The sequence below is a fragment of the Alligator mississippiensis genome, chromosome 11, assembly GCF_030867095.1.
Source record: "Alligator mississippiensis isolate rAllMis1 chromosome 11, rAllMis1, whole genome shotgun sequence".
Lineage (NCBI taxonomy): Eukaryota > Metazoa > Chordata > Crocodylia > Alligatoridae > Alligator > Alligator mississippiensis.
Window position 1 is genome coordinate 44333401 of NC_081834.1, and position 25915 is coordinate 44359315.

General features: G+C 42.9%; 2 long non-coding RNA genes across 5 annotated transcripts; one reads left to right on the forward strand and one right to left on the reverse strand.

Annotated features, from left to right (window-relative positions):
- The first annotated feature begins 35 nt into the window (after positions 1-35).
- Positions 36-20852, forward strand: LOC132244022 (uncharacterized). The gene is made up of 4 exons (XR_009455652.1): positions 36-161; positions 2533-2672; positions 17725-17803; positions 19583-20852. It is a non-coding gene; the product is annotated as an uncharacterized LOC132244022 (long non-coding RNA).
- LOC106739702 (uncharacterized) lies at positions 19088-25341 on the reverse strand. Of its 4 annotated transcripts, none has more exons than XR_009455651.1 (5): positions 23496-25340; positions 23047-23160; positions 21253-21428; positions 20973-21110; positions 19088-20465 (listed from the first exon to the last, which is right to left on the reverse strand). It is a non-coding gene; the product is annotated as an uncharacterized LOC106739702 (long non-coding RNA). The 4 variants fall into 4 exon arrangements; XR_002094056.2 differs by having other exon boundaries at positions 19088-20737; positions 23496-24326; XR_009455649.1 differs by having other exon boundaries at positions 19088-21110; positions 23496-25341.
- Between the last annotated feature and the right edge of the window lie 574 nt (positions 25342-25915).

Below are 25915 nucleotides of genomic sequence, written 5' to 3' on the forward strand. Positions count from 1 at the left end.
CCGCACCCGCACCGGCACCGCCCCCCCCCGCCCCCGGCACGCGGGAAAACCCGGCCCGGAGCCGCCGCCGCCTTCTCGCCTCGCGCCGCCTCGCCTGCGCCCCGCTCCAAACGCAACCGCCTGGAGCTCGCGGGTAGAAGCGAGACCTTTTATTAGACCAGGTGAGGCACTGCAACAAAAACAAAACCCCACACAAATCTTTTTGTGCGACCTTATAAAAAAGATGTGTTGTTGTTGCAGTGTCCCAGGGGGGCTAAAGAAGGTCTCGTTTCTGAACCGCCCGGTCTAGATCCTCGCATTGCTTTTTTTGCCTCAGACAGACCAACGCGGCTGCCAGATACGGGCAGCCCTCGGGCTTCGGCGCTATTGGCTCCTGAGAACGGTTGCAACTCGGGACCAATTTTCCCACAGCAACCCATGTTATAAATGGGGGATTGGTTCCTGAACCAAGGCCCAATACCCTGTTTTCACCAAAAATACCCCAGAATTTTGTCCTTGATCGATTATAGATGAGTCATATAGCTACATTAAGGTATTTATATTGTAAATCGCAATCTAGTTGATCTGAAGGACTTCTTTGAGGTGACTTTGCTGGACTTTTTGAAGGGCTCTTGGCTGGAGTCTTCTCAGGAGTCTTGTCTGCAGGCTTTTCTGGAGTCTTGTCTGCTTTCTTAAAGAAAGTGTCCAAGGAAGTTTGGACAGGTGTTCTCCAGGGAGATGGGTGACGCAGTGAACTTGTTCACTCACGTGGCGTCGCATTGGATCAAACGTAAAGTCAAAACTGAGGTCAGAAAGTTGAAAGAGGGTGTCAAGTTAGAAATGTAAGTGCAAAACATGGTAAGTCGAGGACTGCTTGTACATCTCATCCACAGCTCTGCTTTCTAATCCCTGACCCCTCTGCGGCTTTGCTTTCTGCTCCCTCCCCTATCTGCAGCTCTGTTTTCTGGTCCCTCCAGAATAGCACAGGGAAAGCTGCCGAGCTGGGCAGGGTTGCTTATGGAGAGGGTTACCTACAAACCCAAGAATAACGACACTGCAGGTTCCTGAGAAGACGAAAAGAAACGCAGTCATTGTTTGTGAAGACCGTCCTGAAAGAAACCCCTCCAAATATTAACTTGTAGGAACTTGTTTCTTTGAGGCTAGAGGTCTCCCTCCTCTTCCACGTTGGCTCTTGACTGGCCTGGGAATCGTGTTTCTCAAGTAACCAAAACATAAACAGTTCTAAGAGATTTGTGAATACAGAAGACAGGGAAAGAAAAGACTGAGTGTTCCCTGAAACCACCAAGTGACTTGCAGTTCTGTCCTTTTTGGGGGTAACTTGCTTCATAGAGCAATTGCCATTCAAATCAAAATCATACGAGTACTGTGCCCTGGCCAGGCAGTTTTATTCTGACTGCTGAATCTTCTATTGTTAGGAGGGACAAAATAAGATCTGGAAACACTTTCCTCCTTGACTAGTTGTATGAAACAAGCATTTACATTTTTCCATTCAAGTTTGTCCCTTCTCAATAACAGCGTCAGAACTTTGTCCTTTGGTATATTATACATTCTATCCTTGTTTCTAATTTTATTATTGGCTAATTGAATTGTCTCTTTCAGTGTATAAATTATGTAGTACTGAGGCTCAAGAGGTGGTGTGGTAATCATAAGATAACCATACCCCTGAGGCATTATAAAACATGAAACACAGCTAGCTTGTGTACATCCCCCATCTGTGTGATTTCACCACAAGCTGCTTTAGAACTAGTTAAAAACATTTTACTATGGAAACAATATGTGCACATATATTTTTAACAAGAAAGGAGCATCCCAATTCAGTGGAATTGAGCAATGGCTTGAAGATAGTTTGTGATTTACCTTGATTCATTACAATACAAACAGTCAATCAAACCGCTCCCATCAACCACCATATTATAGCGAGATTAGTCCTGGATGAAATGTCACTTTGTCTACCTACTTATTTGAAGTGATGTTTTGTGCATCAAAAAGACTGGAAAATCTTGAAATACCAACAAAACGTATGTAGACACTTAGCTCCGTGATCAGAAATTTGGGATTTTTACAAAGCACAAATAATCCATAGAGTTCAATATGTTTATACAAATATTTCTAGGTCAAGGTGTGTAAGAAACTTGTTTTATTCAGTTTATATATTGTGTTAAGTATCGAGGTAAGAGAAATGGAGCTTTGTCCTCCAACAAGAAAAGACAATTTGGCGGCAAAATATACTGGATTATTTCTACACATAAGAGTAATTACCTCCTCAAAAGCCTAGGATTGCTCAGTTTTATCCATAACAACACTCACATAATAACAGTAATATGCCAGAAGGAGTACCAGCAAGGAACTGGATTAATTTATGTTAAACATAGGGTTTTAAATTATAGGTGGAGTCTGTAGTAATGCCTACTATTAAGGATGCCTGACACTTCTGCATTTTCAGTTGCTTATAACTTTGTCAAAGTTAACTGCTTGGGCTGAATTTTTCCACGTCTGGTGCTTAGCTCAAGCTATTTTTTTTTTTAATTTCAGCAAAAGTACAGTTCAGCTGTTTCTGAGAATGCCACTAGGAGAAATATGATGGTTTTGATTTGGGAATCTTCAGACCTGGACACAGGCATGGACGAACTGGGCAGCTGCCCAGGGCCCAGACAGAAAGGGGGCACAAAATGGTAATTTTTTTTCCATTGTCTGATTATTACTATCATTATCTCTGGCAAAGGAGGGCCCAATACTAAAAGTTCATGCGGGGCTGCCAGGAGTCTAGGTATGGCACTGGGAATCTTTTTGGTGTTATGAGGGGCTTGGGAGGGGATGGAAGTTGTTTTACTTTTTTGAGAACCTCTAGTACTCAATGCTAAGGTGTTGCAATTTGGGTGGCAGGTGATCCTTGCATCTGGGAATTTCCTTTTAAATTTCTCATACGAATCTGATCATAATTGACCAAGTTACAAGCTTTTGGAAACAAACAGTTTCTGCATGTACAGTAAAGAACTGACAGGTCTTCAGTCTGCAGAGATTTGATTCACACTGGGCATGTCTTAGTCCAGGGTTTCCAAGTTCTGAAATTCCAGTTCCTGGCTGTTCTGGTCCGTGCCAAATTTGAGTATGAAACCCGTCTTCCCTATGCTTTTAATACCCCAAGCACAAACCCTGTCTTTCCTTTGCTCTCACTCCTTGCCAGGCAGAATGGAGCAGGAAGCTAGCTGAATCAAATATAGGGAACAAAAACAGGATTTGATGTTGATTTGGGAGGAAAACAGGAGCATAGAGGGTGAAGGAAGACTAGCGGATGGAAAGAGAAATGCTAGGACTGGGAGCTGAAAAGAAAGACGGACTGGTTGGGAAAGGACATGGGATGAGAGATCCATCTGGGATTGCTGGAGATCATTGGGGATGATTGGCTAAGCAAATTAGGGCTGGGAGCCAGTGGGTAGAGAAAAGACTCATGTCATATTTCAGTATGGAGAACATTTGGACTGGCTAGGTAAAGAAACTAGGACTGGGAACTAGAGGGGCAGGGAGAAGGAGGACAGAGATAATGAGTAGCCAAGATGCACAGCACAACTGTGGCTTGCTGAGCTGAGCAAAGAGGCTGGAACAAGGAACCAGGTGTGGGCATGACACTGTGACTGGATGTAGACTTGGAAATGGGAGTTAATGAAGGCATCAAATGGGACTGTAGAGGTGATTCCAGGGTAGTGAGAAAGGCAAGAACCAGACCAGACAAAGATGCAGGAGGGGAAAACTGAGACCAGCTGACCAAGAATTCTGTGAATCCCTAGGAGGGAATGACAGCTGACCAGGGGAGATGAAAAGGCAGGATTGGAATAGAGATAACTTGGAAGGGATGCAGCAGAAGAGGTCAGGCTTGAGAAAAATGGCCCGAAGAGTCTGTGCCCACTGCTACACCCATCCAAAGCCTGGAATGGACCCACAATTCCTAACTCTCATCTTTCCTCTGCTGTCAGCAGATAGCTGTGAAACCTTCTGGTAAAGCATTTCATCCCCCTAATGCTAGACCACATAAAGAACTACAAACCACCATCTCTATCAGGTACTCTGTTAGCATAAGTGGCACAGGCTTGTATGGCTGAGCTCGGGGTCCTGAACCTATGGATGAGCTGTATGGGTGTTAACATGATGTCATAAGATGGACTTTCTGGTGAGGAGGAAGGACTGTAGCTTTAATAAGAGACTCAGAAACTACAAAAAAAAAGACTATATTCAAAGGACCGTAGTTAGTTTGCACTAGATTCTATTAATCTTCTTGGAAAACCAGTTAAATCAAAAGCTCTTCACAGGTAGTCACTGTATTTAACTAATTTCCTGGATGCCTGACTTGAGACCCTGCAGCCTGACTTGCAAAGTGCTGAGCACTCACAGCTGTAACCAGAGTCAGTGGGAGTTATGCTTTGAACATATTAAGTGCTGTGTAATCATTCGGTCTGAAAAATCAGGTCATAAGTATCTCCAATTGGAAAAACCCCAAATTACTGGATAGCCATTTGACTTAAGCTCTCTGAGCCTCATTTCTCTGTTTGTAAAATAAGAATAATATCTGCTTCCCCCCATTTCATAGGAGCCTTATGAAAATAAACATATGCATTTTAATGTACTCAGATACTATTGTCATGAGCACCACAGAAAAGCTTCTGAGGAATTTAATAATTCTGTCTTCAAGGGAAGTGCTTGAACATTGGGAAGTAAATTACTCATGGAGCCCACACATTGAAGAGTGAGGAGAAAACTGAGTAATCCTGACTGAGCACCATCCATTTTTTTACAGCAAGTGAGACAGAGGTGTCCTGTGGACAGACTGGAGCATGGCCATGTTATTAAATACTGTACCAATGCATATGCACATAGTGGACAAATTCAGGTTGCCCAGGGAATCTTAATCCTGGCATTTGCAAACTTAAAAGTGTTCCTTTAATATATTGTGCATACTATATACATAAATGATAATTCATCCCTTGGTGGCTGGAGACAGTAGAACTGCTTCAATCAAAGTCTCTGTAGCTGAGTGGGTAAAGTGCCTGCCTTCTCACAGAGAGCTATTAGTCCCAAAGTTAAAGTTCAGGATATTCTTTCATTAAAATCCTGATTTGCACAATCTTGCTGAATTTATACTAATCATTTTACCGACATTCCATAGGCACAATCTTATGCCAGGGTTGAATTTTTCTGTTCTGTTTAAGGCACATTGGCAAAGGAGCAGGGAAATAGAGAGGTGAGCTCACTTTCAATATTTTCTTTTCTTTCTCTTATTTTGGCTCACCATAACTGAAGTAGGTTGGCATAAGAAACCCCGTGAGGTAGTAGTCTGGGCTGTCTTTGTATGGTCTACAAGCTCCTATCACCAGGTAATTTTTAACTATTTTTTAAAAAGAATTCCCTAGGAAAAAAGCTTAATTAAGCTGGCACTGAGGTTGTAAATATCTATTTACTGTATAAGGAAGGGTAAGAACTGGGAATCCTAAGACTGGGTAGCTAAAAATTACAGTTAGTCTTAAAGAAAAAACACTGAAGTCAGTATCTGGTTTACAGCCGTATAGGTCTAGAAGAAAAGGCAGTCAGGACTCATAGATATGATATCAATTAAATAATTTTTTTTTGCACAAATCTTGTTGGTTTAATACAAAAATATCATCTCTACTATGAGTCTTGAAGTCAGTAGGACTTCTGCACATGCTTACATGCTGAACAGGGATGAGCTTATGCAGGAGTACAAGTGCATTTCTGAATCAAGGCCAGAAGGCATATCTTCATCTCATCATTTGCTCTGAAAACTGAGTTGCGATCTAATTCTACTTGATAGTTTCTGTGTAAATTACTACACAATACGCATATCAAAGGGCCCCTGTTTTTATATTATTTCAGCAAACTACCTGTGTCTTAAACTTTAAGACCAGATTCTGACATTGGAAAAAGGTCGGTGTTTCCATGTCTTCATCAGAAATTAGGCAGAAAGCAGGGTATATTTGCACCTTACAGACTGACTAAATCAGATGTCTGATCAGCAAATGAAGCATCTCATGAAGTGAGCTTGGGCTCACAGAAGCTCAAGCTTTACATCTGACTTAACTAGTCTACAAGGTGCAAATCTACCCTGCCTTCTGCCTGACTTCAAACACCATGACTAACTACCTTTCTCTGTTTATTAGAGGTTACCATATTGGTATATATACAATATTACCACCCTACCCAAGGGAAAAAATGATGAAATTGGTCTCAAATGCAAATGTATTTGTGTATTTTGAAACATCTTATAGACACTGAGGGCCTGACCCAAATCCAATAAAGAAGTCATTGACTTCCATGAGATTTGCATTAGTTATTTGATCAAGGTCTCAGAACATCTCAAGGGTCAGACCAAAGCTTAGGTAGTCTATTCAACAGGGGCACATCTGTACAAAACCAAAACCATAACCTCCAGAGTACCTTGACTTCACAGGCAAACTATGCAAATAAAAGTGGATTTAAGCTGACTGTAGTCACAAGCTGCAAGTTTCTTCAGACTGTTTATCAAAACTTTCTTCGTCATGCTGCCTAAAATCAAAGGGCAGCAATGGTTTAGGAAGGAACTCTGGCAAGGTACAGGAGTGTCATTAAAGTTGGTCAGGTGACCTTAAATATGCATTTCCATTCTCAGCGAGATCTTTGTTTAAATTTAGCCATAATTTGGGACTTACAGGATTTGTTGTGTTTCCAGTTTTTGAGAAAGTTACATTCTTATGGTTTTCCCCTTAGGCAACTGATCTTCATTTTACAGTCTAGCCATGTTACTTGCCTCAGTGTTACAAATTTATTAGGCTGGATTATCCAGCCCAACCCAACTTTGCTTGGTGTGGAATCAGGATTAAGGGACAACGGTAGTCTTATATCTTTTGGCTCTTTGGTCCCGAGGCCAGCAAGCAGCAAGCGTGTCTCTAGGCAAGATTTCCAGCAGCCCCTGAGTTACTCTAGTGAACTCGTGCTTATCTGAAAAGGAAAAGTATACTAAAATATGCAACAATAGCAGCGGATCTTTCTTCCTGGTAGCCATCACACATTTCTCAAAGAGAAAACTTAAAAAGTGCAAACTGTAAAATTTATCTAATTCCACAGGGGGGGGCCGGGAGAGCTGGGGAGTGGGGAGCCCTTAATAAAAAGGGTTTCAGGATAGTTAACTAGGATAAAGGTCATACAAAGTTTAGCTAGGCTCTTTAAATAATTAACAAATCAACATGGGAGTTTGTTAACTACTTAATGTAGCATTACAAAGACCTTATCCTACTGAGCAGACAAGCTAAAGTGAATGTCTAAATAAATGAAGAATCCTCAGGAGGCTGCTTCAGACAGTTGTAGGGCACAAAGGCTCTGTACTGAGGTTAAAGATCTGGCCCATTCAATTTAAGGCTTACCGATACTGTAGATTCTCCTTTAGAACAGTTGGAAGTGCAATCTGTATCACTGGCTTCCTCTTCATAATGATGCCCAATTTTTGATGCTGTCTCTTGAGGTTGTTAGGCAGTGTCTACTGCCATGGAACCTGATCCCAGAAGCATACACCAAAAGATATATTCCACCTCCCCCCCCCCCCCCTCCGGCCTTCATTCATCACTCAAGAGAGACTAAATTTTCGTCATGTTTGTTAGTTTGTTGGAGTTTACGTGGTCACAGCATAGGTTTTGCATTTTGATCAGAGGACTGAGGGTTGCAGTCACCCTGATCTCTTCCAGAAGCGAGTGCCAAATTAGTAGGTCTATTGACAAGAAACCTCTACCTCCCACACGCACACGCCTGTTTCACTCCTGAACTTGACAGCTGCATGGTTCCAACTCAGTGTAGCTGCTGCAGGAAGTCATGACCTCGTAGGCTGAGACAGTCCCTCAAGTAACCAGGGCAAGTTCCATGGAGAGTTTTTAAGATGAAGACTGAAATCTTTACACTGAACCAGTGTACAACAGCCAGAGGAAAGAGCAGAGCATTGGGTGTGAAATGTTTTGAGTGACCTGTGTGCTGAGCAAGTGGGCTGCCGAGTTCTAATCCAATTTTTGTTTTGCCAGTGGCTTCAGACACAGATACATGACTGTTAAAAGTTAAAAATGCATGGATTATTGTGGCTAAATCCAAATCTGACAGGAGGGGAAAAGCTTTATTGCAAGCGAAGTATGGAAAAAGGGTGGTGGCTGCAGTGATCTGATTATCCAGAAGCAATGAAGCATCTGCATCAATATACTGAGGATAAAATCCTTGTGCTGTTGAAGTCAGTGGCAATTTTGCCATTGATTTCAATGGGATGAGGATATCACCCTGAGATTCTTGTCTGTCTTACTGATCTGATACCATGTCAGTAGCTGACACTATGTCATAATGTTTGAAATAGCATCAGTGATTCCCGGTTCAATTTTTTTTCTCTGAGTTTTGGCTGCAAACTTATGGTCATGCAGGAGGTCCGTGATAATGCAAGCTCACAGATCTCTTCCATGCCCTACCCGCTGGAGTGCACTGCCTTTTGATGCGTGTGTCTGCCACAACAATTTGGTACAATCTTTGAGCAATTCAAAATGAAGAGAAGAAAGAAACAAAGCTAGACAGAAAAGGCGGGGGAGGCAGTGTCAAACACAGATGAAAACAGCTACGGTCATTTGCCTCTGGGGAAAGAAAATCAAACACAAGGAAACAATTTCAGACCAAGAATCAAGGGTACTTGAAACACATACAGTGAATTTCATCCAATGCTCTCAATACGGTTTACACATACTAATTGAATTTCACAGTTGCCTTATGTGGAAGGTTAGTACAGTAGGAGTGCTCCCTTCTTTATAGAGGAGCTGAGCCTGCAGGTCCCATTGATTTAAGTGGTATCGGAGATCAGGACTTCAGCACTTTTGGGTGCCCAGAACCTCTGAAAATCTGGCCACTACTTTACATGTCTACACATGGATTCAGACAATTAGCTGCAGTCACTCAAGTTTGAAAAAGTAGGCCTCAGTCAGTAGAGATATATTCCCATTTTACAAATGGGGAAAGCAGAGCCAGAGAGAAGTTTTACAGACTCATGGCAGAGCAGGAAATGAAAACAAAGTATTCCCAGTCCCCTGATCTAACCACTCAACCATGCTCCACATTTTAGGTATCCTGATATACAAAAACAGTTATATTGTTAGGACTTCCATATTCAGAATCGGATATACAATGCATGCACAAGTTGGAATGAGCAGCAGACACCTAGAGAGGTGAGGAATGGAAACCTCCAGAAATGTAGCCAAATAAAAACAAAACACTGGAAAGAAACTCCTGGGTCACTGAATCAAGCCTCATACTATTGCAGGCAACCACATTATATAATAACACCATTCATAAAAGTATATTAAACTCCATCTTAAAATGAGTTAGCTCTTTGGAAACTCCTATTTGGAAAGCTGTTCCGGAATTTCCCTCTGCCTTCAGAACAGTGTGATGGAGTCTCCTGTAACGTGTCACTAATTTCCCATAGAGAAATGGTGTTCAGCCCATGGTCCACAGACCGCTGGGGGTCCACAGACAATGTCTAAGGGGTCTGCAAAAGGTGACTATGATCCATCAAAAGTATGTGAATACCCACACTTACAATTTAAAGGGGTCCACACCTTCATTCAAAATTTCCAAAGGGGTCCACATCTCCATTCAAAAATATTTAGGGGTCTGCAAATGAAAAAAGGTTGAAATCCACTGCCATAGAGCATTACAGCAAAATTAAATATCTTTCACGTTTCAGGGGTGTTGGTTGTAGCTATGTTGGTCTAAGGACATAGGCAGGCAAGGTTCTTTGGGTAAATCCGATATCTTTTATTAGACCAACGAAAAAAATAATTGGAAAAATTCTTCTTTGCAAGCTTTCAGGTACAAACACCCTTCTTCAGGTAGAGGGAATGTCTGATAATAAAAGATATTAGATTTACCCAAAGATCCTTGTCTGCCATACAGCATTACAAACTTTTTCATTGCTGAATCACTGCAAAGCACATCATATATCATGAACTGAAGCAATATTGGAAGCAACGCGTGGAATGTAACAGCTTTGATCGCTTCACAGTCACCGAACGGGAAAAAGTCTTAAAGAGTCTGAAAGATGGCAAAGCTGCTGGTTACGACAACATCTTACCAGAATTCTTGAAACAACCTGGGCCCTGTGCTCACGTGTGGCTGACCTAGTTCTACACAAGACCCATCAGCTCAAGGTCACTCCCGAAGAAGTGGCGTATGGCAAAAATTACTGCCATTCCAAAACCTGGCAATGACCTCACACTGGAGGCCAGCTACTGCCAATCACACTACTGTCTGTGTGCTACAAGGTCCTTGAGCACCTTATTTTACCCAGGAGTAGCCACCCTCCCCCTTGCACTGCTCCCTTGCAGTGAAGAGAAGAGCTGAACATGCAGTGCAATGCCACGTACCACATGGCCAACACTCATCTGGATGCCACCATAGAATTCAAAGCTTTGCTCTTGCTGTTCTTTACATATATTTATTTGCATAGGCAGGGTACAATCTCTTGCACCCTAGTGACACAGAAATCAGAGGGCTATATTGCAGAATTTATGCCTAGCCTTTTTTCCTTGGCCATGCATCTCTCAGAGGAAGGCCTAAAGGTGTTTTCTCTAGGGCATTACTACAATGATATAGGGTACGTCCACATGGTAAACTTACCAACCCTAGTAGCAGGACCCTCAGGCACGATTGTGCTGTTGCAGGAAGGCAGCCTCCTAACCCAGAAGCAGTACAGTATAGCCTCTGTAGAGCAGCTGAGCTAATTAGCTGGGGGCAGTCTAACTGGTATTGTCACTCATCAGGGCTAATTCTAACAAACTCCAAGCACCATGCAGAGGCAGCTGCAAGCCTTCTGGTTTAGGAGGTAGCCTGCCCAGAGCAGTGTAGCAGTGTTTGAGGGCACCACTGCTGGGAATGATAAGTTTACTTTGCAGACCTGACTATCATCCTATTTTCTTAAGAAGCACTCCTGTTACCCAGCTTGGTTTTAGGTATACTTCAAGTAAACCTGATTTTTAAATCATCTGATCCTGCAGATTTTTAATTTGTGTGTCTGTCTGTCTGTCTGTCTCACCCCCCCCCCATACCGTGCCAAAATTTCGTCCCATTTTCAGTGACTCTGCACATTATCTTCCATCTGAATCCTGGTGCTCAAGTTCTCAGATCAGACAGTAATTTGGGGAAACAAGAGGGTAATTTAAAAATAAAAAGTAAAATTGAATTTCATGCTGGGGAAAGGTGTGACACTGACAGCTCTGGCAGATAAAGCTTGTATATACATTGAACAGGGATGGGGTTTCAGGCTCCTGAGCTGTCAATCCAGTGCTTTTTACACACACTACACTCACTTAAAAACAAAAAACAAAACCCTTTAGGGCAACTAGTTATGGAAAAACACCACTATCTCACCAGCTCTCCACATGCCTCTCAGGGGGACAGTGATCAAAGATGGGAAACCAAAGCATGCAACTCCGCTGGGATGTGAAATGCAGGTGATCATGCCGTGAACCTTCCTGACAGGTACACTGCACATTAAGTGTGTCAAGATTTGTATATCTGCTGTCACAATGCGGTTTTACCACTTTTTGATTTCCTTGGTACCTGACTGGCAGCTTTAGACATCAAATTACAGTCTGAACGTGACAGGCTGCAGCCCCTGACTAAGGCACTAGATCAAGCTAATTGAAATAACAAATATGCCTGAATAGGAGTTCCTTAAGAAAATGAAACCTTAACAACAGCTGCATTTATTTCTAACATAACTAGACTGGACTTATTGACTAGCTGGCATTTCTGCTACTGCATTTGAAGTTTATTGATTCTGAGAAATATGGAATGAACTTCAAAAGGGTCAGAATAGGACCTTGTGCCCAAGTGAGACATAAAATGATTCAAAAACACCAGGCAGAGCAACAGAGAGGTAGAAACCTGAAACCGGTTACTAGTTCATATCCAGAAAAGATGGCTGTTTTTGAAAATTGTTAGTACCTGATGGTTGGCTTGGGCCTTACTGGAAATGAGCTGAAAGACCCAGTCCACCTTTTAACGTACAAATGTTGCATTACAAGAAATTATCATCTTAACTGCCACCTCATCAATTAACATCTTTAGTGATATTCTTAGGAGGGTGAAAGAAGGATGCTGCACAGTCCCTTCAGTCAGGGTGAAGCACATTGGCAAGAAATATGGAAGAAGTTTGCATTAATGCTGACCTTGCCAAGTATGTTCTGGGGAAAAGGAAAGATGACTTCAGTCCCCAGAGGCATTAAGCCAGCAACTTTCGCAACCAAGAAAAGGAAAGAATTTAGAAGTTTGGAACCAATTTGCATTGACTAGGCCTGAAGAAATAAGCAGAGAAAGGGGTATCTGGTGGTTTAGGATTTTAGAGGTGCTCTTTACCCCAAATACACACACACACACATGTACATGTATGTGGTGAGGAATTATTTTCACAAGAAGACTTCTATGCAATATGGAAAAAACATAATATGATGTAGTGAAATTAAGGTTTATTTCTATATCATCTGGGATGCACATTCAATTCTAGGAAGGGAAGAGATGGTATTGTTTGTGAACAGGCCATTCTGAGGAAGATATCAAAGATGGCACAGATGCAAGGAGAAGACCTCGAACACTACTGTACTCCGGTAGCCCAAACTGGCTGAAGTAGATCTCTAAGTCCTTATTTTCAGGTTGTTTTGCTTTAAGATCTATAAGCTTTGTCTAACTTTTCATGCAAATAGTAGTAAATCTTGTTTTTTATGATCTCAAGGCTCCTCGTGAAGGATCAGGTAATATTCATGTGGTCTTTTTGGGACTGACTGTCATACCAGCTGCAGCCAGTCCTTAATAAATCTGACAGCCAGGGCATTCAAGGAAGTGTTATTTGGACAAGGTAGATGTAAAGAAGATCAGTTCTGGTATTCTGCTAGCGTTTTTAATGTTTACTGTTACTACTGCTATTAATGTTTTATTTTATTAAAAACAGAATACATGATTTATTATGCTTGCCATTTTTAAACACATTCTAAAGAAAGTTATCAGATAGATCAGTAAAGGATACTCTCATGAGGTTCAATAAGGACAAGTGAACAGAAGAATCCCATGCACGGGTACAGGCTGAAGATAGATTGGCTAAGCAGCAGATTTGTAATAAAGGACCTGGGGGTTACAGTGGACAGTAAGCTGAATATGAGTCAACAGCATCCCCTTGTTGGAAAGAAGGCTAACGGCATACTGGGCTGCATTAGTAGGAGCATTGCCAGCAAATTGAGGGAAGTGATTTTTCCCCTCTATTTAGCACTGAGACCACATGTGGAGCCCTGTGTCCAATTAGGGAGCACAAAACTGATAAACCCTGCAATACGGTAGTACTTGTAAATACAGTGTACCCAGCTGCAGAGTTTTTTCAGGCAGCAGTGCAGGTGCAGATGCTGCCACAGCTGGCTGGGGCATGGAGTATTTCAGTGTGGGGCTAACCAGCCAGCAGCCTTAGCCAGCCGGCATACCTTAGCCAGCCCCTCCACCGCATGTGGAGCCTGGTAGGAGCAGCCTTGGGCTGGCAGGCTGACCCCCTCATGTCCCTTTCTAGCCTCCGCTGCTCCAACTGGGCTCCACATGCTGCACACGAATACATTTCAGAACAATAAGCTCCAAAGTTTATTTGTGTACATTGACTGCACGCATAGATGCGCCCAGTAAGGGCATAAGGTGAACTACCAGTATATGTACAGGCAAACACACTGAAAAAGATACAACGTGTAGTAGTACCAAGGGAAAAGCATTCCTCTTAGACAGTTAAAAATGTGTCAAGCCTTTGATGTCATCAGAGCAGTGCACTCATTGAAGGGCTAAGGCACTAAAACATTGAGGGAGAGTCTGAGGACATCTTCCAGGGGATAGGAAACCCATCAACAACATTAAAAATAGAGGTAAAAGAGCCCAACAATTCCAAAATTCATAACACTAGGAAAGTGCAAGTCAGAGGCTATAAGAAAAATGGGATGGGCTTATTGCTCTGAGAAACATAGGGCAAGTAGAACCACTAGAGTGGATATACTTGCTGGTCAATGAAGGAAAGCATCAAAAATAATCTTTTGCTTACATATAAACCCCAAAGAACTAAATAAATATAAAGAGGGATTTTTTTCCTACTTCCTAAAAGTGGAGAAATGTTTGGAGAGATGGATGATGCCAAATATTTGTCTGTACTTGATGTGTCAGCAGGATTCTGACAGATACCCTTAGAAAAACATAGCACACATTTGTACACATTCAGCATCCCTTTGGGGGATGCTGTTTCCTCAGGCTGCTGTCTGCTTTGCATTTGGCACCTGAGGTGCTTCACAGGAAAGTATAACACATTTTTTATGGTGTTGGAGATAGTAAATTTGACGGAGGTGATGCTTTAATTGGGAGGAAATACAGAAGATCTTGACCAGAGGCTCTGAGTAGCTTTGGAAAGATCTACAGTTAAAGGTAAACAAGCAAAAATATAAATTCTGCATAGCAGAAATAAAAATATCTGAGGAAAGGGCTAACACAGCAAGGTGTATGGGGAGATAACAGTGAAGTTGAAACTATTACCAGCACACCTGCCCAAAGAAACAAGGAAGGGGTTCAAAGATTCCACAGAAGAGAGAACTATGTAGGGTAATTTGTGTCTAACTTAGCTGCCCACACCACCAGCTTGAGATCCCTACTGAGCAAGATGTCTTATGGATATGGGATGCAACTGTTAAAACTCATGACAGAGCTCCCAGATCTCCTACTGATTTCAATGGAAGCCAGAAGTTCATTGTCCCCACAGGAGGCTTTCATTTAGGAGCTGGACACAGATATGGTTGTTTTGTATCAGCAGAAGAGCTTGCCCTACTGTCCTAGCCAACTTCTATGGCTGGTACCTATATGTGGCCTCCTTGCATGTCTCTTATGGCTCCAATTAGAGACAGAATTTTCATTTAGTTTTGCTTTGCACTGTTCCTACTGTTCCCACTCCAGCAGTTCAAGGAAGGGGCCATGTATCCTTACCTTCCAGGACTGCCAAAAAGCCTAATTAATTAATGTGCTGTGTTCTGCCCTCATTCTCGGTGTACCATTCTGTTCATGTCAGCAGGGTCACTTTTTTTGTAAAGCAGTTTGAAATCTAATAACAGCTAGGTAAAAGGACTATTATTTGCAGTTAAAATACAGAGAGGGGGCATGCTGAACAATGATGCATATTCCATTTAATCCCAGAGAATGAGCCTAGCAAAGATGTACATGTCAAATTTCCACTATTGTTCAGGGAGGAGTTTCAAGACTAGTCACCTTCCAGCACATTGGAAACTCCAAAGAAACTTGTTCTTTGTTTAACTGCATTGCTATGTATGTGCTAGTGCAGTGTGGGAAGGGGAAGGAAACAGAAGACCCTCTGAAATGCAGATGAATTCCTGTTGCAGCTTGAATATGCTAAGCAATGCTAAGCAATATGAAAGAGAAAGGCTCGGTGCCCAACTTTCTGTATATTTAGGAACTCACAAAGGGAGAGTCTGGGGAGACATCGTCACCTCAAGCGGGGCCATCTCCTTGTTAAATTACCATTTGCTTTTATAATTAGGCTGCTCTAATCATACAGCTGTAGAAAAAACTTTGTTCCCTTTTGAGAAGTTTCATGCCAGCCAAATGTGGATGGTGCATGTTTTCCCAACAGCCATGCTTAGTATTCGGGAGGGCCATGAGGCCTATGACCATGTAAGCATGAGAGATTTACGTGGGAAGGAGGTAGGGCTCATATAACATTTACTGCAAAAAGGAAAACAGACAATAATTTACAGAGCCTGCCCACCACATCAAGGGAGGATAAGCAGAGAAACACTTAGATTCACATCCAAATTAGACATCAACTAGGTACGGAGGTACTTAACCTTGTCAAGACTGAGGAACTAGTGGGCAAATGCAGAAGCAGAATTTTAGGTGCCTTGGCATCTTGAATGTCAAAACTTGAAATGCTAAACAGTGGAGACACTTCCAAGATTATGGAGTGGCCTGGTGGTTTTCAAGGTTAAGAATTTAGCCATTGGCACCCACATTCTGCTGCAGTCTCACATTAAGACACCTAAGCCCATTTTTGGAACTGACCCTTAGCCTTCTCCCACCTCATTTTTCCTACAGAGCACATGACTGCCACTGAATTTGAGTGCACAGTCACTGCACTATCATGATCTAACTCATTAAAGTGCTTAGCAAAGCACTTCAAACTGCCTCAAGCATGAAAAGCACCATATAAGAGCAAATTTTATTCCTGTAAAAAGGTATTAAGGAAAGTTAGAGGCACTGCTGCCATGCGCAATGGGTGTAATGGGCAATGTTCACAGAAGCAAAATTAAAGTTTTAGGCATCAATGCCAGAGGGCACCTGGGCCCCACCATGTGCCTAATCCCCTCTGCTTTCATGGTTGGTGTATCCTGACTGTGAGCAAGGCACAAAGCTAGCCTGTCTTTCTGAAACAGCTATCCCTTCTACCTCAGATCTAAAATTAGGAGTCTGGCCAATACGTTTTCTCCAGTTATTTGAATTAGTTTTTGAAGAGAGAAGCAAAAAACCACTGACAAGTGCCTGGCATTATGTGGCTTTCTTTCAGTCCTTCCCATTCTGCCGTTCCCCCTTATCAGTTTAGTTATGGTCCCTATATAGATCGCTTTAACCATTTGTTTGTGATTCCCCTAGTATCAGAGCTCTGGATGTGCACCTTATTTTATATCCAACACGCTATTCTTGTGCCATACCTTTTAATGGCACAATAAGCACCACAGTTCTGCCCTGCAGCACCTCCATTGTTCTAGTCCTGGAGCTTACCCAGCTCTGCCACAGAATCGCACTCTTGAACTGTTGTACCTACTTGCTATTTCAGTTATTGGCTTTTACTAAGCTTTGTTAGGGCACCATTGCTCTGACCTTCAATGCATCCTTTCGGTCTGGCCTGGCCCTTTCCTTACTCTCTTGTCAACCTTGCCAAATTCAGAATTTTTCAAGGGTTTCTGCTGTGAAATGGACACATACTGCAGGGACTGGATTGAGATTACTAAACTCCTTTCCTTGAGTGACTGACAAAACTTGACTGGCATATAGTGATCCTTAGGAGCCTGAAAGTGCTTATTTTCTTCTCCTAAATTCTAGGAGCCTGGGAATGAGTAACATCTGAGTGTGTGAAAGTTTTCATGCTGGCCCAATACAGAGTCATGGGATCGGATCAGATAGGAGTTGGGGTGGGAGTGGAGAAATGTTTTACATTTGCACCCCAAAAAGCTAAGGTGCCTCTGAGCATCCATAACAGACAGTGGCATAAGAATGTGAATTGTCACTATGGGGCTCATCCAGGATCCTGATCCACAAGCCATGCTAAATCTTAAAAGCACCCCCCCTCCAGAATCCTTCTTGTAAGAGGAAAGCCTTGTGACTAATGCTAAACAGATAGCTTCATTTTGATTTTTAAATGCAGTACTTTGCAAAGACTTTGAGCTCCCACCTCCCCCTCCACATTCCCATAGCATCAGGGCCTTGCAAAACAGCAGAGACAGCGTGCTCAGTCTTAAAGTGGGATGAAGTACCTTCCGCTGCTCTGCAGCAATCACTTTGAAGGTCTCTGAACTTGACTGTCTTATAGTGATCCTTAGGAGCCTGAAAATGATTATTTTCTTCTCCTAAATTTCTGTCTTTCCTGCCCAGAGCAGGGGGGCTGGACCTGATGATCTCAGAAGGACCCTTCCAGCCCTAAACTTCTGTGAATCTGTGAGCCTGAGAATGAGTAAGTAACATTTGGCTATGTGAAAGTTTTCATGCTGGCCCAATACAGAGTAATGGGTTTGCAGCAGATAGGAGTTGGGGTGGGAGTGGAAAAATGTTTTACATTTGCACCCCAAAAAGCTAAGGGGTCCCACAGCCCCTACCCAGCATTCCATTGGCAGAAGGTCAGGCATGAAACCTGAGCATTAAAGATCAGAGCGGGGTAAAGGGAAATGAATCTTTGGGGTTCCCAAAGAAGCCCAATAGGACCCCTACATTGTAGATCAACTGGGAATACATGCATTGCCTGGACTTCTAGCCTTCCATGGTCCTTACTCAGCTATTATTGCTACAATTCCCATAGAATTCAATGGGAGCCTGCCAGAATAAGAAGAGCATACAAGCCTTAAGATTTAATACATTATGAACTTGGACATCATGGAATTCCACTAACAGGATCAAGCTATGGCCTTGGATCTCCACATAACGCCTAGAAAAGTGTTTGGGAGAATCCAGTGTTGCCTCATATATTGTGATTCAGTGACATTGCCGGGTCCTGCCAACCCTTTCCAAGCAAAACATCAATTGACTTCACTAGGAGTAAGGGCCTGAGTTACAGCTGCAGTGCTGGATCCACAGCAAACAGAGATGCCTAGGGAGAACACAACTATAAAAAGGTTCTGGTGCACAGCATACTTGCTATTAAGTGCATAGGAAATGTTGTTTGTGAGCTTACATCTAAAATGCTGACTAAAAGGTTTCCCATACTTTTCACTCAGTTTCCTTTCCTGTGCTGTCCTCCTCCTCCTGCCACTGCCAAAAAACTGTGGCTGAAGGAGGGAAGCTTTCTGATTCGCAGGTATTAAGACGGGGCGTTTTCTTCTTCTGCAACAATTTTTTTTTCAATTTAATTTGTATCCACAGCCAAATTAGCCCAAACTAATGCCAAATCCAAGTGTCCAGAACCCTAAATGGCAAACAAACATCCTCCACCCCACCTGGGGCTTCAGATGTTTCTGAAACCTTTGGCGGGCATCCTACTTGCAGGCCCAAGCCCAGAGGTTTGGGGTTTGGATGCCCCCAAGTTTTGCTTCCCCTTAGCCATAAAGCCTTTGGAGCAAGCAAGGGAGGAGACTCCCATTTCCATAAACTGGGCTTAAAGCCACTGCACCTTGGCAGGTACTGAACCGCGCCAGAAGAGCAGTTCTCTCAGGTAGCACTTCAGGAAAACTGCCTTCTTGGACACAGATACATGGTATTTCCCCTGCCAGGTTAAGAAGCAACTATGCTTGTCCTGAGCCTTCAAGAGGAGATAAGAACAGAGTGAATTTTATTAGTGGATATTAAGAGTCATGAACCAAAAAGATGACAAAGCCAGTAGGGAAATACAGATTACCAGAGTGAGGAAGTAACATTAGAGGGATGGCGGTGAGGAGGGGAATGCAACTAGGTTACAGAACATACAATATTAGCCAACTAAGCCCAGGGGCAAAGGAGGGGGTGGGGGAAGGGGAGGCAGGGGGTTTGCGACGCTGAGAGAGAAAGAAGATAGATGCACACAAACCCGTACAATGATCCGCAATGGTGGAGGAAGTGGGTTGGTGAAAGAGTCTCAGTCCATATAGAGTCTCATCGCGGGGGTCCTCTTTGGGTACAGCGGGGTGGTCCATTGTTGAAGGTTCCTCTTGGAGTCCATTAGGTTCAGAGGGGGGTTCAGGTGGCCCCCTCTGGGTCTGGTCCGGTGGCGGTTGGTCTGGTGGGGTTGGTGTATTGGTGATAGCCCGTGATGTGCTCTACGTAGATGTTGCAGGACCAGCAGATCGTGTTGGACACCATGAGGCAGCGCATCTGCTTGGCGTAGCAGCAGGAGACGCAGCAGGCACACAGGACACTCTCATTGCCGGGGTCCCAGGCTGTTGGATCATACTACATTTGATCTTAGTGGCAAAATGAACTAACCAGAGAGAACCTCAGACAGGGTCACCTTACCATCTTCTGCTCAGGGTCCCAATTACCCTCTCACTAGTTCACCCCACTACATCTCCAGTGACTTCCATAGAGTGATTTCTGTCTTAGTGAGAGCAGAACAGGTGCTAACTAATTCCAATTATAATGGAACTTTTTGGTGAGATGAACATCTGCCCCATCGCATCATTTCTAGAGCCTATCTAATGGTAGCGATTTAGACCAGAAAGACAGCCCCAGGCCCTTCCCATCTGACCACTGGAGTCCTTTAACAATGTGCTGTGGGGGTTGGTCAGTCTCCCCACAGCAGCAACAGAATTACATCTGGGTCTGCTGGACCCAGCTGTTGTAGACAGCTTTGAGAATTGGACTCTCTAGCTTCATTGCTTCTGCTAACTGTCTCTGACTACTACCACACTTCTTGTCTGCTTGCTATTAACACACCAGTGTGCTGCAGTGTTTGACATTCCTATAACAAACTTTGATTTATACAGCCTTATACAATCCTTCCTCCTTTGTGTGGCCTTGAGAACAGCTTAACAGGCACAGTAAAGTAGAATCTATTTCAAACAAGTCACTACCAAAGGAACAGACCTTTTCAAAGAATACCACTTCTGTGAATCAAACCCCTCCTGTCCAGAATAATCAGGGTTCCTTTATAAATGCAGTTTATTTAGGCTTGGCAGAGACTGGGTCTAGCACATAGTCCAATGAGTAAACTTTAAAAAAAAAAAAAAAAGTGTGGTAAGTACGAATGAGATTTACAGAGTAACAGAATAAAGGGAAGAAACAATCTAGAGGAAAAATATAACGCGCTATATTCACAGCTCAATCAGTCAATTCACAGTGACTCCAAGTACTTGAGCAGCCATCCAGCAAAAAGGAATTTGGCTCCTCATTTTATAGCATGTCTCTGGCCGTATCTGATTCTTCACCCCATAGCGAGGCAGATGACTAGCGCTCCTTTCCACGCCCACTGCTCACAGAAAACCTGTAAGGCATTGTGTCACTGGAAGTCACGTGGAGTTATTTCAGTGTGCAATACCATAACTCATCCTGCCACCAAAGCGACAATGTCTACTAATAAACATGCTCATTTCTATAGGGAGATGCGTTTTGTGTTTTTTTTAAGTTATCTTGACAATTATGTGCTGAGTATACCAAATGGCAAGGGCTGGGGGAGGAAGGGGGTGGGGAGAAAGCCTTCAGCTCAAAAATTATTGTACCTATTTTTAGGCTCCTGAAGTCACGCTGTGCTGCTCCTACTCTGTTCTGATGACCCAGCACGTATCACTCTGGGTTGTCACAGATCCCAGACAGTCATGATGGATTGTGGAGCTGTCCTATGGGGTAGCGTTAGGGTGCTGGGGGGATGACACGTAAATGAGAAGCACAATTGTTCTGAGGGGGGCATACACTAGTTTTATAACAGTACTTATAAAGACTTTATCATTATCTCTCTCACACACACATGCGTGCACGCACGCAGGAGAAGGAGGAACAAACCTTGTCAGGAGCACCGTGTAATAATGCAGAATCTACTTAATAATGAATCTTCCTGTGTTGGCATGAACATTTCAATAATGCAGCAGGTCTTCCCTGCCTCTGGGACTTCCCAGCATGGTGCTTGCTGAGGAACCACGGTGACACAAGAGGAGCTGGCCAGCAGCAACTTTAACGAACTGAAACAATCAAGCAAAAAAAGAGCCAGTTAGGATAATTTCTTGCTTATCATCCCTTTGCCCCATTGCTAATTGGAGCACAAGGAAAATGGCCCTAAATTTAGGGCAAATTAATTTTCCAAAGTCTCTGTTGTAGACACATACATGGTTTAATGTGTAACCCGTGATATTTTTGTAACACTTTGGTGCTCTGAATTAGAGGTGAAGTTTATAAGGTAAAGATGTGCTATTACCCCATTTTACTCACACAGACAGACAACAGGCTTGTCTAGACTGCTCCTCTGCTGTGCCCAGAAGCTCTACCGTGAAACCCGCCCTGCCTACTTGCTCTGCCTACTTGCTGAAATGAGATGCCAGTAATAGCAATGTGGTACCTTACCTTAGAGCCACCGTGAGATGTGCCAGTAAACATGCCTGAGACAGAAATTTTGAAAGCAGCTTTGGACATATGTTCAGGGTTGCTCTGAGGCTATCAGGTAGTCTTATTTGGGGGGATTTTGAGTGTGCAGAGTGTGAAAGAGTGAGAGAGGCATGCTGCACAGCAGCACTCCCAGGCCTGGCATAGAAGCAGCGTGGAGAAGGTCTACATGACTTATCTGACGTGGTTCCAGAAATCTACAGGCAATCAGAGAATCCAAGCCAGGTCTCCAGAGTTTCACACTTCCTTCATTGCTGGACTATCCCTCCTTCCTAGAGGTTACTTTTAAGGACCATATTATATAAATCAGCAGTACAGAAACATTCCTCACTACATACTACTTACAGGTACCCAAAAGCAAATATATTGGGCTACATGCAATTAAAAACACACTGGTAACAACTTGCTCCAGTTCTCATAGCACCAAGCACCCAGTTGAAGACTACAAATACAACAGCAAGAGAAAATGGTCCGGTATATATTTTAAGCAGCTGATAATTGCCTGAAATTTTAGTGACTCCCTTCTAAATAAGTTCTTGATTTAGGAATAAACCAGCAATAATAAGAGCAATCCTATTTTGCGACCATATAATGTTTTTATCATTAAAGCATTATATAGCTATGAGCTAGGCCATTCATTCTTCTGAGTGAAAAAGCTTCCATTGGCACCAAGATGGAAAGTGAGCAGAGGAGAAAAAATGGGGCTTGATGCTGAGTAAGTTCCTATTGACTTCAGTTCAGCAGTATAAAGAGCTCCTCATCTCTCACAATCAGCACTCCTGCCCCCGATTTTTGCTTAACTGCATATGGTTTCTCTGCACCGTATATCACTTCAGTAGAACATGTTTTAAACAAAGGCTGGTGAAAGGTTCACACAGCACCAGTGTAAGCTATCCATATTATTTAATCACTACGGAGGCATGATATTCACAGAACACATGCTGGAGCTTCAGTCTAGAACAACCACTTTTATTATCATTATGACTATGGATTTGTAGACAATATCTGCTCCCCTTCTTTCCATGCCTGTGCCTTTGAAGTCATGGTAACAGCTTTTGGATTCAAATCCTCTGATGAGACCTCCTGATTTATTAGGTAAAACATCTGGAAAAAATGAAGACTTGTGGCAATGTAAATCCCCAAGAAGGAGAGGAGGGAGGTTTCAGCTGAACAGCCCTCCAGTCAGAAAAAAAAGGAAACCTGAGTACTGGTGAGTTGGTTGAGATTACCCTGAGGTTCAAAACTCAGGATTAGAGCTGGCGTGGCAGCATTTCACCCACTGGCCCAGAAACCATCATGCAGAGTTGATTCAGTCTGGAAATACAAAGAAGTACATACATTAACTAACAGCCCTCACTGTGTGGATCATGCAACAGCAAACTAAATGATTTTCATGCACTCTTGCAGCTTGAATGTCAGTAGCAATTCTGCCCTTGACATTAATAAGGTAACTTCCGTTATAAATTATTGCATACTGTGAAAGTAGTATGAAATGTAAAATAGAGGCCTCTCTCTCTTGCAAAAGAAAAAGAAAGCAGCCAAAGCCAAGGGTCCAAAATACAGAGCCCCAGTCACCTATACCACATTGCTATTATGTACTGGTGGGGAAGAAAGAGCAGGAAGGATTTTTCTATCCCCAAAACACCTACCTCTGAATAAAGTACCAGTAACCAAGATTTTGAAAGGCAAAGAAACAGGGACCCCCCAGTGTACTGAGGAGGAGGCAACAAAACCTGTCCAGGTGACACACAGGGAGACAAGTACTTTATGAACTGGAGTTTTGATCTTAGTTGGACTGAACCCTGCACTAAGCATGGAGAAAAAAAGAGAGAGAAGCTGACTATTGATCAGGGAATACTTTCTTTACTGTTGTTTCACTGCCTACTGGTGTATTTTTTTATATAAATTTTTAAAAGGAGAGCAACAGCAGAGTTGGAGATCACAGAGGTACTTGACTCAGAACTATTTACGTTTTCTGCACTTCTTCACACAACAACTCCTATTCCAAATTCCAGAGCTAATGCTGTTTCCCTGGAGAGCCATCTTTCGACAGTTATTTTTCCGTCTAAATCCCCCTTCAAGCAATTTGAATAATATAGTTCAAATAGTAGCCTGGATGCCAAGGTTCTCCTTTTTCTTTTTTTTGAGGGGGTTTAGGGCTAGGAGGGAAGTGGGGGTGGGGAACATTTTTTAATCAGATAAATTATTGCTGGGAAACCAGCCACTTCTCTCTGTTCAATTTATACTCTATGGGGACTCCATCTAATACCCCTTCTCTTAGTGTGAAGCAGGACCAGTGAGATGCTATATCAAACCAGGGAGGAAGAGAAAAGGTGGGATGGAATACAGGGAATGAACAAGGAACTGGGGGAATGGAGTGTATAAAGCAACAAAAAAAAGTGGAAAATCCCTAAGGAGGAACAAATGCTGCAGATAATTAGAGGAAAAAGAGAAAGAGAAAAGGTTTACTACATTTAAATGCTGTCAAACCAGAAGAGGCTAAGACTATGTGATTTAAACTAAATGTAGTATACCCTATAAGTGGGATAGAATGGCTCTGGGGATTAGTAAAGCTTTATAGAGCCTTTCACCTGTAGGCAGTGGGTTCAATTTTAGCCTAGCTGATATTTGTAGCTGAAAGCTGTTCCCTTCAAATGGCTTCTTGATGGCATATGTGAAATGAGTCCGCTGATTTCTCTCCTGTTTCCCAGTGACAGATGTTCATCTCACCAAAAAGTGCCATTATAATTGGAACGAGTTAGCACTTCTGTTGGCAAGGAGGGAATAAAGGTATCTCCCACCAAATGATGCTTGCAGTGCTGTCTATACACACCTTTGATGATCTTCAGCATGTTGGTAACAAATGGGGGACTCAAACAAGATAAGACTCTATTGTGCTGGGCTGCGGTACACAGATACACCAGGGGCAGAAGAAACCACAATTTAAGCAGACATGGCAAAGGGGGTTAGGAGTGAAAAACAGGGGCACAGAGAAGGGAAGCAATTTACTCATGGTATGCCTATAATCTCCGTGGCAGAACCAAGATGGAATCCAAGTCTCCTGACCCATGCTTTAACCACTATACCACACTGCTCTCCATAAATCTCACTTTATCTTGAATAGATTAAAAGGATTTCACTCCCAAAATTCTCCAATCGAGCTCCATTCAAGTATTATGAACCTTTCCTATCAAAGAAATGAAAGGGCAATATAGGCTGGATAGGTACTACAGTAAAGTGATGTAATTAATACTTACCGATATATTAGGATTGTGGCATTCAATCACATTGGGCCCAAGGTACTTGAAAGAGATTCTCTTTACTCAGAGACCAATTCTAACTGCCTCTGCATGACAGAATACAGGCTTCCAAAACTAAACCACTCTACGCTGCAGTTCCCAAAACCACATCTTGCTTTTCTAGCCAAACTTAATACTTAACAAGTACTGATATAGCACACATTTAAAAACCGTTTAGCCTACCTACTAACTAAATCCACTAATAAAGTATGATTAACCACTGAGGGAATTTGTAGGCTTGTGAATCACCCAAGACACAGTAGAACTACTGTTGTCAGGAGGCAGTAAATCCATTTGACCAGGCAACATTAGATCATGAGGGCTATGTGCTTGCCCAACTGAGACCTTCTCAGGGGAAATGGTCAGTTTTGTGCCCTTTATCTTCCCCTCATCCTGAAAGCTGGAGAGGGTATCACCTAGCCTTCCTCAGGCTGCTTTTCTTATGGTATTCTGGATCTCAAATCATCTCTTGTGTTAGAGCACTTGCTGCCTGCATAAAAAGCTTCATGTTAGACAGCATGGCATCCATTCATAGATTCAAAGATGTTTGGGTCGGAAGGGACCTTAGCAGATCATTGAGTCCAGCCCTCTGCCCTGGGCAGTCAAGAGCACTGGGGTCAGACAATCCCAGCCAGGTGTATGTCTAGCTTCCTCTTGAAGACCCCCAAAGTCTTTGAGAGAGCACCACCGCCCTTGGAAGCCCATTCCAGATTTTGGCAACCCTAACCGTGAAAAAGTTCTTCCTGATGTCTAACCTGAATCTGCTCTCT